This window comes from Heptranchias perlo, chromosome 6 (assembly GCF_035084215.1).
Source record: "Heptranchias perlo isolate sHepPer1 chromosome 6, sHepPer1.hap1, whole genome shotgun sequence".
NCBI lineage: Eukaryota > Metazoa > Chordata > Chondrichthyes > Hexanchiformes > Hexanchidae > Heptranchias > Heptranchias perlo.
Genome location: NC_090330.1, coordinates 87781838 through 87794345, shown reverse-complemented (window position 1 = coordinate 87794345; position 12508 = coordinate 87781838). Strand labels below are relative to the sequence as shown.

Here is a 12508-nt window from a genome sequence, read left to right as displayed (position 1 = left end):
TTCTATCCTAGATCGTGTGTTGATCAGACCCAGGGCTCTTGGGTATTTCTGGTGAGTGGTCTGGTAGCTCCGAGATGTCCTTTTGCCAATAGCTATGCTGACCCTTTTATATCTTAGTTGCCGAGGGTATCACGAGTGTCCTTTTTGCGAGACAGCTGTCTGACTTGAGGTTAACTAGGTCCTTGCAGAGTTCTCAGCTCTGCTAACATTTGTTATCTTGCTTCCTTGTTAGAAGACCATCGCTAATTTTGTGCTCGGCTGCAGTTTGTACAAGCTGGAACAATAGGTTGCGTTAGGCAGATAGACAAGGTCAGAATGCTGTAGTCAGCTCTTAGCCTGATGTATTTAGCCATTATCTTACATGCTCCGTGTTTGTTGCTTGATACATTTCATGACAAATACCGTAGTGACAATACAGACTGTGTTGGTAAAACATTGGCATGCCTATCCATTTCAAAAGTACATGAACAGTTGCCAGAGTGCTATGCATTCTTCCTCTTTGTTGCTACACCAAGCTTACAGCGAATTGCTGTTAACATTGTAAAGCAACATTGTAAAACGAAGCAAAGTCTGAGCATACTTAACCATTGCAACCTACATGAGGTACGGTGCAGGTGAGACAGTATTTAACGATTCTGCCATTTCCATGTGGTTGCATTGGTGCTGCCCTTCACTGAAATATGGCCCTCAGCTCCAAAAAGGAACACCCTTCTTTGAAAGACCTCCAACGCTGCTTCATTGAATGGAGTTGTTCTCACTTGTACTCTCTTCTTCCTCCCTTTAGTATCAGGACAGTTTTAAGGGCAGCCCTGTAAACAGCATGGATTTGTGAAGGGTAGGTCATGTCTCACTAATCAAGTTGAATTTTTTGAGGAAATCACTAACATGGTGGCTAGGGGCTGTCTGTGGATGTTATAGCATCCAACTGTCTCTTAAATGATTGCAAGGTTTTTGCCTCCACTACTCTATTTGGGAGTCCGCCCAATAGGTTGATCACGATGTGTGGAGAAGAATTTCCTGATATCACTTCTAAATTTTCTTTTTACTATTTGAACCCATGTCCCCTGATTCTACTCTCACAACATACTTTAAAGTAATATTCTGGAATTGTGTTTTCCATACCACAAGCATTGGGCAGAATTGTGGGGGATTTGGGTGTGATCTTAGACGAGGACACAGGCAGGGAGGAGCACTTGTGCATATATAAGCACAGAACAAAAATTTCAGATATCCTGGGGTGGCCTCAGAACACAGGCCAGGCATTGATATAAGCACTGATTCTTGTCAGTAAACGCTGACATGCAGACATAGTGCTTCAAATGCTAACTATCTGTGTCAAATGTTGATGACTGGCATGTATATTTTAAACTAGCAGCATGGGACATATATGCACATAGAAGAAAAAAAATCAATGTACTAACATGGAGAAATGTAAACAAAAAATAGCGTAAGAAAGGTGGTTCAATTAAAAATAGCAAGATATGCAAATTACATTAAACAGAACTTACTATGGGAAGAAATATCTGCAGAGCAGATCATCCTATCTTAATCCACACTGATCTTAAAGGCAAAATTTGCACATAATAGGAGGGTACAATTGGAATGCTACCATCAGAAATCCAAATATGAAAAGAGAATAGTTGTTTAACAGCGAGGGAGCATCTCCAAGACATTAGGCCTGAGGAAGCTGGAGGGCTGCACAGACCAAGTGGTACTTACCACATTAGACATATACACTGTGGTTTGCACTGTATATTGTATCAGCATGTCCTTTAAGTACATCACAGGATTGTTGGTTGCACGCAATGGACATATGCAAATAGTCAATAATGTTCTGGATCTTGGGAAGCTACCAATTTTGAAAAACCTGTTATTTCTGGTTCTGGTGGTAACTGCTATATGCAGGTAGGTGCCTGACAACACAGAGCTTCAGTTACTTCCTGAATAGAGCATTGCATGGAAATGAGATTGACTTCTGTGATGACCCCTGGGGGTCCCTAGAAGGACATTGTGCCAGAAAAGCTGTTGGCACTTATGATTGGTAGTGCAGTGTGGACGATTGACTGTCCCTGCAGGTTGTTGCAGAACTGATGGTACTCCTATATTTATTAATCGAGGCATAGGATACAAAAGCAAGGAAGTTATGCTAAACCTTCAGAAAACACCAGCTGGAGGCCTCAGCTGGAGTATTGTGTTCAATCTGAGCACCACACTTTAGGAAAGATGTCAAGGCCTTAGAGAGGGTGCAGAAGAGATTTACGAGAATGGTACTGGGGATGAGGGACTTCATATATGTGGAGAGATTGGAGAAGCTGGAGTTGCTCTCCTTAGAACAGAGAAATATAAGGGGAGATTTGATAGAGGTGTTCAAAATTACCAACAGTTTTGACAAAGTAAAAAAGGAGAAACTGTTTCCAGTGGCAGAAGTGTCGGTAACCAAAGGACACAGATTTAAGGTGATCGGCAAAAGTGCCAGAGGCGACATGAGGGAACATTTTTTACGTAGTGAGTTGTAATGGCCTGACAGCCTGAAAGGGTGGTGGAAGCAGATTCAATAGTAACTTTGAAAAGGGAATTGGAAGGGAAAAAATGTACAAGGCTATGGGGAAAGAGGGGGGAATGGGACTAATTGGATAGCTCTTTCAAAGAGCCGGCACAGGCACAATAGGCTGAATGGCCTCCTCCTGTGCTGCACCTACTATGATACTATGCCTGAGTAACCAAATCTATTGCAGTCAACCTGGCTGGGGTTGTTCGGTCTATAAATCATGAAGGGTCTAGACAGAGTGGATAGAGAGAAACTGTTCCCATTGGCGGAAGGGTCAAGAACCAGAGGGCATAGATTTAAGGTAAAAGAACCAAGGGTGATAGGAGGAAAAACATTTTTACACAGCGAGGGAATGGTGGAGGCAGATTCAATCATGGCCTTCAAAAGGGAACTGGATAAGTACATGAAACGAAAAAATGTTCAGGGCTACAGGAATAGGGTGGGGCAGTAGGACTAGCTGGATTGCATAGAGCCGGCGTGGACTTGATGGGCCGAATGGCCTCCTTCTGTGCTGTAACCTCCTATGATTCTATAAATTATGTGTTTGCTGTGCCAAATCTCTCCCATCTACTTTATTACACAAATTAGCAAAGGGAGCAAAATATGTTCCTTGCTGCTTAATTTACTATTTATTTGTGTAAAAGGAACAATATCATTTATTTGACATTATTAGTGGTAATATCACTAACACTGCAATTAAATAATCAACAAACTGTCAGCTATTAATGTATCAAGGTTATCTTTCTTCAATTTAATTTCTATGAGATAAGCATCCCTATAGACCCCTTTTAATTTTCAATCTGGCCCATGCAAACTCATTGCAGCTGTGCTTTCTTGCTCATCTGAAATGTGACCTGTTTCAGAGGCAGCTTAGATATGGCAGAGACAAGAGACTGACCAGTACATTCGTCATTCAGTCTGATTTTGGGGAAGGTGAGACTTGCTGAGTGAACTCTGAATCATTTCTTAATAGAAATTTAAAAGAAAATCAAGTAACCCAAGAATGTAATTCATCCATATTTTAAAATAATAAAGTATATTATTAAAATCCAGAGGACACATTTAAAATAATTGGCAAAAAAGCCAGAGGGGAGATGAGAATGTTTTTTTACTCAGCGAGTTGTTATGATTTGGAATACATAGGTTGAAAGGGTGGTGGAATCAGATTCAACAGTAACTTTCTATTTTTTTTATTCGTTCATGGGATGTGGTCGTCGCTGGCAAGGCCAGCATTTATTGCCCATCCCAAATTGCCCTTGAGAAGGAGATGGTGAGCCGCCTTCTCGAACCGTTGCAGTCCATGTGGTGAAGGTCTCCCACAGTGCTGTTAGGAAGGGAGTTCCAGGATTTTGACCCAGCGACGAAGAAGGAACGGCGATATATTTCCAAGTCAGGATGGTGTGTGACTTGGAGTGGAACGTGCAGGAGATGTTGTTCCCTGCTGCCCTTGTCCTTCTAGGTGGCAGAGGTCGGGGGTTTGGGAGGTGCTGTCAAAGAAGCCTTGGCGAGTTGCTGCAGTGCATCCTGTGGATGGTACACACTGCAGCCACAGTGCGCCGGTGGTGAAGGGAGTGAATGTTTAGGGTGGTGGATGGGGTGCCAATCAAGCGGGCTGCTTTGTCCTGGTTGGTGTTGAGCTTCTTGAGTGTTGTTAGAGCTGCACTCATCCAGGCAAATGGAGAGTATTCCATCACACTCCTGACTTGTGCCTTGTAGATGGTGGAAAGGCTTTGGAGAGTCAGGAGGTGAGTCACTCGCCGCAGAATACCCAGCCTCTGACCTGCTCTTGTAGCTACAGTATTTATGTGGCTGGTCCAGTTAAGTTTCTGGTCAATCTTGACCCCCAGGATGTTGATGGTGGGAGATTCGGCGATGGTAATGCCGTTGAATGTCAAGGGGAGGTGGTTAGACTCTCTCTTGTTGGAGATGGTCATTGCCTGGCACTTGTGTGGTGCGAATGTTACTTGCCACTTATCAATCCAAGCCTGGATGTTGTCCAGGTCTAGCTGCATGCGGGCACGGACTGCTTCATTATCTGAGGGGTTGCAAATGGAACTGAACACTGTGCAATCATCAGTGAACATCCCCATTTCTGACCTATGATGGAGGGATGGTCATTGATGAAGCAGCTGAAGATGGTTGGGCCCAGGACACTGCCCTGAGGAACTCCTGCAGCAATGACCTGGGGCTGAGATGATAGGCCTCCAACAACCACTTCCATCTTCCTTTGTGCTAGGTGTGACTCAAGCCACTGGAGAGTTTTCCCCCTGATTCCCATTGACTTCAATTTTACTAGGGCTCCTTGGTGCCACACTCGGTCAAATGCTGCCTTGATGTCAAGGGCAGTCATTCTCACCTCACCTCTGGAATTCAGCTCTTTTGTCCATGTTTGGACCAAGGCTGTAATGAGGTCTCGAGCCGAGTGGTCCTGGCGGAACCCAAACTGAGCATCAGTGAGCAGGTTATTGGTGAGTAAGTGCCACTTGATAGCATTGTCGGTGACATCTTCCGTCACTTTGCTGATGATCGAGAGTAGACTGATGGGGCGGTAATTGGCCGGATTGGATTTGTCCTGCTTTTTGTGGACAGGACTTACCTGGGCAATTTTCCACATTGTCGGGTAGATGCCAGTGTTGTAGCTGTACTGGAACAGTTTGGCTAGAGGCACGGCTAGTTCTGGAGCACAAGGCTTCAGCACTACAGCCAGGATGTTGTCGGGGCCCATATCCTTTGCTGTATCCAGTGCACTCAGCCGTTTCTTGCTGTCATGTGGAGTGAATCGAATTGACTGAAGACTGGCTTCTTTGATGGTAGGGCTATCGGCAGGAGGCCGAGATGGATCATCCCCTCGGCACTTCTGGCTGAAGATGGTTGCAAACGCTTCAGCCTTGTCTTTTGCAATCACATGCTGGACTCCGCCATCAATTGAGAATGGGGATGTTTACAGAGCCTCCTCCTTCCGTTAGTTGTTTAATTGTCCACCACCATTCACGTCTGGATGTGGCAGGACTGCAGAGCTTTGATCTGATCCATTGGTTGTGTAATCGCTTTGCTCTGTCTATTGCATTTTGCTTCTGCTGTTTAGCATGCATGTAGTCCTGAGTTGTAGCTTCACCAGGTTGGCACCTCATTTTTAGATATGCCTGGTGCTGCTCCTGGCATGCTCTTCTACACTCCTCATTGAACCAGGGTTGACCTGGCTTGATGGTAATGGTAGAGTGAGGAATATGCCGGGCCATGAGGTTACAGATTGTGCTGGAATACAATTCTGCCGCTGCTGATGGCCCACAGCGTCTTATGGATGCCCCAGTTTTGAGCTGCTAGATCTGTTTTAATCTATCCCATTTAGCAGGGTGATAATGCCATACAACACTTTGGATGGTAAACTCAGTGCGAAGACGGGACTTCGTCTTCACAAGTACTGTGCGGTGGTCACTCTTACCAATACTGTCATGGACAGATGCATCTGCGACAGGTAGGTTGATGAGGAGGAGGCCAAGTCGGTTTTTCCCTCATGTTGGTTCGCTCACCACTTGCCGCAAGCCCAGTTTGGCAGCTATGTCCTTCAGGACTCGGCCAGTTCGGTCAGTCGTGGTGCTACTGAGCCACTCTTAGTGATGGACATCTCAGTGCTTCCTCCAAGTGGTGCTCAACATATAGGAGGACTGATTCATCAGCTGAGGGAGTACGGTAGGTGGTAATCAGCAGGAGGTTTCCTTGCCCATGTTTGACCTGATGCCATGAGATTTCATGGGGTCCGGAGTCAATTTAAAAAGGAAAGATTTGCGGGCCTATGGGGAAAGATTTGGGGAATGGGACTAATTGCTAGCTCTTTCAAAGAGCCGGCACAGGCACGATGGGCTGAATGGCCTCCTTCTGTACTGTATAATTGTAAACTATTCGTATAATTTCAGGTACGCCTGAGTAAGTTGTATCCTACCACTGACTTTTCAGTGAGCCAGATTTTGTTTCTGTTGCATTTCTGTGTACATCTGAAAGCTGGTAAACGGTTTGCAAAAATACTAGCTTGTAAAAACACATCCAATCTACATTGACAACTGATGGGTTTTAATTTTGAAAAAAGACAAGCAAGATTGGAATTTATTCCAAAACACAATGGTCTTTAAACTAATCCTTTAATTGTCAATCATCAAACTCGGCAAGTAGGGGCATCTGTCATGGAGATTAGCTCCAGTATCATTTAATCAGAGAATATGTTTTAATCATATGTTTGGAATACTTTGAAATACTCCAGAAATGCCAAAATATTATCAGTGCCACCGATCATGGCAGCGACGAGAGGCTGGAATATGTTGAGCACCACTTGGAGGAAGCACTGAGATGTCCATCACCAAGAGTGGCTCAGTAGCACCACGACTGACCGAACTGGCCGAGTCCTGAAGGACATAGCTGCCAAACTGGGCTTGCGGCAAGTGGTGAGCGAACCAACATGAGGGAAAAACCTACTTGGCCTCCTCCTCATCAACCTACCTGTCACAGATGCATCTGTCCATGACAGTATTGGTAAGAGTGACCACCGCACAGTACTTGTGAAGACGAAGTCCCGTCTTCGCACTGAGTTTACCATCCAAAGTGTTGTATGGCATTATCACCCTGCTAAATGGGATAGATTAAAACAGATCTAGCAGCTCAAAACTGGGGCATCCATGAGACGCTGTGGGCCATCAGCAGCGGCTTCCGTAAGGGGCTCGGGGAAACACACCTGCTCCTCCTGGCCCACAAGGAGTGCTATAAAAGGCACTTAGCTTCTTGAACCGGCAGCTCTCGCCTCCATGTTGCTGCAGGGTTTCCCTACCCCTGGGAAACCCATATGGCAACCGTTAAATTGAAATCAGGCTCCCTGTGGGAGCCTGATTTAAATATGATAATGAAGTGTCCCGCCTCTCCAAGACAGGATACACGCACGGCACACAATGCGCTGTCGTAAAAATAGCGGCAAGCACAAACACGGCAGAATGGGGCCGTGTTCCCCATTTTTTCATTTTTACACCCTGACCCCTTCCCACCTGATGTGGGCGGGGTGGGGGGGAGGGGTGTTAATATTGAAGCCATTGTCTTTGGAAAGAAATGCTAAATCAGGGTCTCCTTTGCCTGTCCCGATGCACCATAAAGATCAGACATGACTCTTCCCTGGTGCCAGGGTGAAGGACATTCTGTGGTGGGGGTAGGGGAACAGCCAGAAGCCCAGAAGCCGTGGTCCATGTGGGTACCAACGACATAGAAAAGAAAAGGGATGAGGTCCTGCGTTCAGAGCTTCACAAGCTAGGGAGGGAGTTAAAAAGCAGGATCTCAAAGGTAGTAATCTCTGGATTACTCCCAATACCAGGGTGCTAGTGAGTACGGACATAGGAAGATAAGGCAGGTTAATGTGTGGTTTGAGACATGGTGCAAGAGGGAGGGGTTCAGATTCTTGGGGCATTGGGACCAGTTCTGGGGTAGGAGGGACCGGTTCAAGACGGATGGGGCGCAACTCAACAGAACTGGGACCAATGTCCTTGCGGGGAGCTTCACTAGTGCTGTGGGGAAGGGTTTAAACTAATTTGGCCAGGATGTAGCATTAGAAAGGAGAAACAAGGTGCACAAAGAATTGGGAGAGACAGATAGCACTCGAGTAAGAAATAGTACAGTATTAGGTGGGATCCAAGTAAGAGAAAATACACGAAGGTCTAAGATAGTTCTCGAGGGCATGTGTGTAAATGCACAAAGCGTCGTAAATAAGGTTGGCAAATGGCCACATGGGAATATGGTGTCGGGGCGACAACGGAGACGGGCTCAAAAAAGGGCAGGATTGGGTACTAAATATTGCTGGATACAAGGTGATCAGTGAAGATAGGGAAGGAAAAAAAGAAGTGGGGTGGCAGTATTGATTAAGGAGAATATTGCAGTGCTGGAGAGAGAGGATGTCCTTGAGGGGTCAAGGACAGAATCTATTTGTTCAGAGTTAAGAAACAATAGAGGCGCCATTACTCTACTGGGTGTATTCTATAGGTCACCAACTAGTAGGAAGGATATAGAGGAGCAAATTTGCAGGGAAATTACAGAAAGGTGTAAGAACTATAGAGTAGTGATGATGGGAGACTTCAACTATCCTAATATAATTGTAAACAATTTTACAACACCAAGTTATAGTCCAACAATTTTATTTTAAAATCCACAAGCTTTCGGAGGCTTCCTCCTTCCTCAGGTGAATTCACCTGAGGAAGGAGGAAGCCTCCGAAAGCTTGTGGATTTTAAAGTAAAATTGTTGGACAATAACTTGGTGTTGTAAAATTGTTTACAATTGTCAACCCCAGTCCATCACCAGCATCTCCACATCATATCCTAATATAGACTTGGATAGTAATAATGGAAAGGGCAAAGAGGGGCAGGAATTTCTGAAATGGCATTGAGGAGAACTTTCTTGATCAGTATGTTTCCGGCCCAACGAGGAAGGAGGCATTGCTGGATTTGGTTCTTGGGAATGAGGTGGTTGAAATGTCATAAGGTTTAGATTAGTTATGGAAATGGACAATGAGTAATCTAGAGTAAAAATACTAAATTGGAGGAGGGCCAATTTCAGTGGGTTGAGAATGGATCTGGCCCGGGTAAATTGGAATCAAAGATCGGCAGACAAAACTGTAATCGAACAATGGGTAGCCTTTAAAGAGGAGATGGTTTGGGTACATTCTAGGTACATTCCCAGGAGGGGGAAAGGTAGAGCAACCAAAGCCAGAGCTTCCTGGATGACGAAAGAGATAGCAAGTAAGATGAAGCAGGAAAGGCGAGCATATGACAGATGTCAGGTTGATAATACAAGTGAGAACCAGGCTGAATATAGAAAGTACAGAGGAGAAGTGAAAAAGGAAATAAGAGGGGCAAAGAGAGATTATGAGAATAGACTGGCGGCTAACATCAAAGGGAATTCAAAAGTCTTCCATAGGCATATAAATAGTAAACGGGTAGTAAGAGGAGGGGTGGGGCTGATCAGGGACCAAAAAGGAGATCTATGCATGGCTGAGGTACTAAATGAGTACTTTGCATCTGTTTTTATCAAGGAAGAAGATGCTTCTAATGTCACAGTAAAAGAGGAAATAGTTGAGAGATTGGATGGGCTTAAAATTGATAAAAAGGAGGTACTAGAAGGGCTGGCTGCACTTAAAGTAGATAAGTCATCCGGTGCGCATGGGATGCATCCTAAGTTGCTGAGGGAAGTAAGGGTGGAAATTGCAGAGGTGCTGGCAATAATCTTCCACTCTTCCTTAGATATGGGGATGATGCCAGAGGACTGGAGAATTGCAAATGTTACACCCTAGTTCAAAAAAGGGTGTAAACCCAGCAACTACAGGCCTGTCAGTTTAACCTTGGTGGGGGGAAACTTTTAGAAACGATAATCCGGGACAAAATTAGTGGTTACTTGGACAAGTCTGGATTAATTAAGGAAAGCCAGCACGGATTTCTTAAAGGCAAATAGTGTTTAACTAACTTGATTGAGTTTTTTGATGAGGTAACAGAGGGTTGATGAGGGCAATGCGGTTGACGTTGTGTATATGGACTTTCAAAAGGCATTTGATAAAGTGCCACATAAAAGGCTTGTCAGCAAAATTGAAGTCCATGGAATAAAAAGGGCAGTGGCAGCATGGATATGAAATTGGCGAAGTGACAGGAAACAGAGAGTAGTGGTGAATAGTTGTTTTTTGGACTGGAGGAAGATATCCAGTGGTGTTCCCCAGGGGTCAGTGTTAGGACCACTGCTTTTTTTGATATATATTAATGTATTGGACTTGGGTATACAGGGAATGCATAAATTTGCACATGACACAAAACTTGGAAGTGTAGTAAACAGTGAGGAGGATAGTAATAGGCTCCAAGAGGACATAGACAGGCTGGTGGAATGAGCGGACACGTGGCAGATGAAATTTAACGCAGAGAAGCGCAAAGTGATACATTTTGGCAGGAAGAATGAGGAGAGGCAATATAAAATAAATGGTACAATTCTGAAGGGGATGCAGGAACAGAGAGACCTGAGCGTATATGTGCACAGATCTTTGAAGGTGGCAGGACAGGTTGAGAAAGCGGTTAGAAAAGCATACGGGATCCTGGGCTTTATAAATAGAGGCATAGAGTACAAAAGCACGGAAGTTATGTTGAACCTTTATAAAACACTGGGTTGGCCACAACTGGAGTATTGTGTCCAATCCTGGGCACCGCACTTTAGGAAGGATATGAAGGCCTTAGAGAGGGTGCAGAAAAGATTTACTAGAATGATCCCAGGGATGTGAGACTTCAGTTACGTGGATAGACTGGAGAACCTGGGGTTGTTCTCCTGAGAGCAAAGGAGGTTAAGAGAAGATTTGATAGAAGTGTTCAAAATCATGACGGGTTTAGATAAAGTAAATAAAGAGAAACTCTTCCCATTGGCGGAAGGGTTGAGAACCAGAGGGCACAGATTTAAGAGATTAGCAAAAGAATCAAAGGCGACATGAGGATAAACGTTTTTACACAGCGAGTAGTTAAGACCTCGGATACGCTGCTTGAAAGGGTGGTGGAAGCAGATTCAATCATGGCTTTCAAAAAGTAATTGGATAAATACTTGAAGGGAAAAAAATTGCAAGGCTAAGGGGAAAGTGCGGGGAAATTTGACTAACTGGATTGCTCTTACAAAGAACCGCCATGGCCTTGATGGGCCGAATGGCCTCCTTCTGTGCTGAAACCATTCCATGATTCTATGATGAATCAAAAAGAGTAATGGATTTGCCCAGAATTCCTAATGCAGAGGCATAGCAGGGATATGCATTGTATACTAATATATATGCTTTCTATCATCTTAGAGTGGCAAATTAGCTATTGCAATATGAGCTCAATGAACCTGTAGGATCGCTCTGCTGCTCCAATTCCTGATCTTCTCACTGCCAGTTCTGGCTCCAGCTCCAGCTCTGCCACTCACTACAAGTGAGAATTTTTGATCTTGTAATTGTCTTTGCCAGATCAGGAATTCTTGTGCATGGCATGTAGCCTATTCCTGAGGCAAAGCAACAGGTGGAGCTGGGTTGCACTGTCCATAATTTTTATACTTGTCCTTTAAACCTTTCTGCTTATTGTTGTAGCTTTTACCAGTTTCTTTAATGACTCAACTTTAGAATTGGCATCAGACACAAATTATTCTGCAGCATCTTCGCTTTCCTTTGTGCATCAAGAGTGGCATCAGAATTTCTTCCACTTTACTTTTCTTTAATGTAAAGAATCTTACAACACCAGGTTATAGTCCAACAATTTTATTTGAAAATTGTTGGACTATAACCTGGTGTTGTAAGATTCTTTACATTTGTCAACCCCAGTCCATCACTGGCATCTCCACATCATTACTTTTCTTTAAGTATAATAATGAGTACCAATTTGGCCTCACCTACAACCTGTTTTACTTTATCTGCTGCGTTCCCAGTGTTTTCTGCAGAATTTGTGTTCGTTATTATTGTAACTCATTGATACCCTTTTCAGTCCGTACTATGAATAGTATGAATGGGGAGATCAATGGCGGCCCCCATTTCATGCCTCAGGTTGAAAGCACCCATGTTGCTATTTTCTGCTTGGGCTTTAAGCCCACATCATTCACTCCTGTCCATCCTGAGCAGGAGTTTAATTTATCATTTATCTTGTGTGTACATGAGGGCCTTTTGGTATCCCATTGAATATCTTGATCTTCGGGTAAACCACCCAGCATTATGTCTGCCCATTTAGACCAAGCGTTAAAGGTAAGCTGCATGCACAGGATTGCTGTTAAAAGAAATACAGGCTTTTAAAGGTTTTTTTGAATGGATTTTGCCTGTGTTTTGTTTTTTTAAGCAGAATTTTGTCGTATTATTACTGCTTCCTAATCTGTGCTTTTTCTAAGTGCTGTTCTAGCTATAGGAATAATTCAGTGGCTGGTTGCTAGGAATCTGCAGGAACCTATTGGGATCCTTT

General features: G+C 44.1%; 1 protein-coding gene across 1 annotated transcript in view; it reads left to right on the top strand.

Annotated features, from left to right (window-relative positions):
• The window catches only part of gpc5a (glypican 5a), a 1114293-nt gene that overhangs the window by 208603 nt on the left and 893182 nt on the right, over positions 1-12508 (top strand). The window lies entirely within an intron of this gene.